General features: G+C 36.6%; 1 pseudogene; it reads right to left on the reverse strand.

Annotated features, from left to right (window-relative positions):
• Positions 1 to 734: 734 nt before the first annotated feature.
• LOC145284268 (U2 spliceosomal RNA) lies at positions 735 to 867 on the reverse strand (annotated as a pseudogene).
• Positions 868 to 3803: the final 2936 nt, after the last annotated feature.

Genomic DNA, 3803 nt, shown 5'->3' on the forward strand with positions numbered 1-3803 from the left:
AAGGAAGTCGTATTCCTGTCTGTTTATCTGTTCACAATTTAATAATCATGTACAAAATGTCAATTTCAAAAAATAATTTTACTACTGAACATTGTCCTATATATGGCCTTAAGCTATATCCGATTATGAGGTTCTAGCTTGTGCGTTCTGGGAAATGTGGGGCCGCCCTTCAATTACCATTGCTCCCAGGTCCACTCTGATCTGAAGTGGTAGTACCTTTTAGGATTCCAACTATGGGTTCAATAGAAACCGACTTAAAAATATGTTCTATTAAAAGATTGTTCTTCGAAATCACTGAATTCGACATTAAATACCCTGAAAAGGGTTGATATGCCGTAAAACAAAAACAACCAACCAACCTGCTAAAAATGGACTTACAGACACTTTATTTCAGCATGGAGTTTATATATATACTTTGTATTCAAAAGTAATCTGCTTTGAATACGTATCCTCATTAGCGTATTACATTGAAAAAATCTATTTCAATAATTAGCTCAATGTTATTTTTTGTTGTAATAGAACTGTTTTAATTGTTCTATTTGGAAATATTATTTAAATATAATTGATATTTAATTTATTTTAAATATCATTTATATTCGATGTAATTTATGTCCAAAAATTAATACCTGGCAATTTTTGCGTTTAAGACCGGAAGTAAGCTTATTTGTTATACATATTTACTATGCCTCCCCACGGGACAGAGTTAGACACCAGGGTCGTTTTTTAACGTGGAGAAAAGGTACAAAAATAAAAATTGTCTCAGTCGTGAAGGATTTCTCCTCCACCGAAAGAGAACAAGAAAATGAAGTGCAGCATCTGAAGAACAGATATTACACTTTGATCTTGACCAAAAGGCCAAGAAAGTATTTGTTATAGCTATGAGAGTAATTTCCTGTTTAAGCTATGGAGACGTCTTTGCATTTGATTTTTATATACTAAGATGGATGCGTTTTTGCTTATGTATGTGTACCAAAGTGAAACGTAGAAAACCTACAAATCTTTTCACTTATGTATATGTATCTGTTATAGCTTGCAATAAGCCACAAAGAAAATAGAACAACGGAAAAGAGTTTAAACAATGTGTTACTGGAACAACAACGTAAAAAGGTTACAACTGAAAAGAGTAGTACACGTCACTGAGCATACGAGGGCCGCTCTGGTGCTTAATCCGCACCAGGGATCAAAGGTCTATGGTTTATCTAATGGATAGAACATTTGGAGTGTGATTCCCTCACAACACCCCCTCCCAAGCTGATTTCCGCGATTGTGAAAATCAGTATTTCTTCCTTTTGGGGAAGACCGCCAAGGGGTCTGTGCGCTTCCTCTTTCTGCCGGAGCGTTTCGGTTCTGACATCTTTTTTGGAGGGTCTATGTCAAAACAGTCATACACAGTTTCAATCGCCTCACTGCCGTCCTGCGGTGGTTCTTCTTTATCCTTGTAGAATCGTTTCCTGATTTGGTTGAGGTGCCTCTTATGTTAGAACTTTGGGCCCTGAATGATGTATGTAACATGGCCGATTCTTTGTAAGATCGTGCCCTATTCTCAAAAAGAAACGTTAATTCTAAAATGTATAAAATACACGTTATCTCCGCTGTTAAACCGTTTCATTGGCATTGGAGAGATTCTGTTGTGTACTATGTGTTTGGGTAGCAGTTTATCAAATACGAATTTTATTTTCCGTACAAACATGATTTCTGCTGGGGATCTCGCATCTGCTTTGTTCGGATTTCTCGTAATTGTGTAAACCTGCAGAAATTGCTGAAGGGCCTTTTCTGTCGGTGTACCGGACGCCTTTTTTAATGCCCTTTTAAGCGTATCGGCGAAGCATTCGGCCTGGCCGTTTCCTCTGGAGTGGTACTGGGGTGTCGTAATATGCTTGACTTGATACGTCTCGCAGAATTCTCTGAAATCTGTCGAGGTGAACCGTGTAGCATTGTCGCTAACCAGACAGTCTACAACCCCAAATCGAGCAAACAATTCCAATAAAAATTTGTCGTTTACGTAAAATGCCGGAGCAGACCACTCACTATATTCAATTTTAGCCAGTACATCGATGCTTTCTAATCTGTCTAGTTCCTGATTTATTTTGTTCAGGGAAGAGAACGGGACATTACGTTTCTTTTTAAACACCGGTTTTGTGCCAGGTTTTAACTTAAAATCTGCGGCCATTTTTGTACATCTCTCCAGGCTTGGAGTAAATACGTTTGTAAATACGTTTGTGAATTCTTTTTTAAAACAAGTTATAAGTTTCTCCGTTTCTGTTGAGCGGGTATCTATTTTTTGTAGAATGTGGATATAGGAAGATCCCAGAGACGAAACTCCTTCATGCTGTCAGAACCGAACAGCTCACTATCTTTTAGAACATACAATCTTAGTTTTTTCCCCTAAAAAGTGACGTTTGTAGTTAATTCACCTTCAAAATTTATTTTTGTACCATTAACGGCCACCGCCGTTCTGTTAGGTTTTAATATAGTCGGCTTTCGTAATATTTTCCCCGTTTTGAGATTTATTATTGAAAGATCCAATCCAATGTCTAATTGGAAGTTAATAGCCTTGCGGAAAATTTTAACCGTTACATATTTGCGTAGATTTTCATCCGAGTTCTGGTTTGACGTACACGGCTTCTATTCTGAGTTTTCCTACAGTGTGAACTGTTATGACCGATCTTATTGCATAAATGGCATCTTTTTCTTAAGAATGGGCAATCTCTTACCCAATGTATTCCACCACATCGGAAACAAGCGCTCGGTGCTTTTAGTTTTTCTGAGTTTCGGTGGTTAGTGTCTGTATGCCATTTCGACGGTTTTTTCTTAGTTACATTTTTATATTCGCGATGCCTGCTTCGATATTTCTTGCATCTACTTTTATAATTTCTACTGTTTGGCAATCCTCAGTCATTTTTTAAAGTGTTAAGTTCGTTTCCAATTTTCGTAGTAGAAGTCTGGTTTTCTTTTGATCAGACCAGTTGCTTCAGTCAATATTAAAAAAAATCTTCATAACGCCAAAAACATGCTGAGAATGATTTTTACTCTTCCTCGTATTTAAAATTGCCTATCGCGGTCCATATTGTATTCTGAAAAAAATACTAAATGGCTTTCCGCGTTCGCATTATTCTTAACAATTTCTGTAAGTAACTCCTCTGTTCGTAATTGACGTTCGGCTAACTGTTTTTGAACTTCCTTTTACTGTTCCTCGGTTCGTATTTGACATTTCGCTAACTGTTTTTGCAATTTCTTTTGCTGTTCCTCGAATCGTATTTGACGTTCAGTCCAGTGTTTTTCGGATTGTGACTGACGCTTTGCGGCATCGTTATTCAACTTGGTCAAATGTTCCGAAGTTACTTTCAATTCGCCCATTTTGCTTTGTCAGCATTAGCAATTTCAAAATGTTCGCTGAATTTTACAAAACCGTTTTATTCTTTTTTATTTCTTCCTCCAGACAATAAAACGAACAGAAAAAATAAATAAATCTATAAAAAGTTCATTGTCTAAAGAAAAAAAAATCACGTGTATATTTTTCTCTATAGAAAAAAAAATAACGCCCGATTTAAGCAGCGAAAACCACAAGTGACGAATTCTTTATTCAAAAGTATAAAACACTACCTTTCTAAGTCGCGACGGACGTTTTTCTTTTTGCAAAAGTACAGCACTATCTTTGAAAGTCGTGACGAACTTTTTTCCTTTCAGCTCTTTTTTCCGTAATGATCTGCGTTTTTTTTTTATTTTTAGTTACCGAGAACCTTTCAGTTGCAAGAGTTATGTTAGACACTTCCTTAGGCTTGATAACATTTGAGTTCCGACGT

This window comes from Euprymna scolopes, chromosome 8, assembly GCF_053919585.1.
Source record: "Euprymna scolopes isolate OS-2025 chromosome 8, ASM5391958v1, whole genome shotgun sequence".
Lineage (NCBI taxonomy): Eukaryota > Metazoa > Mollusca > Cephalopoda > Sepiida > Sepiolidae > Euprymna > Euprymna scolopes.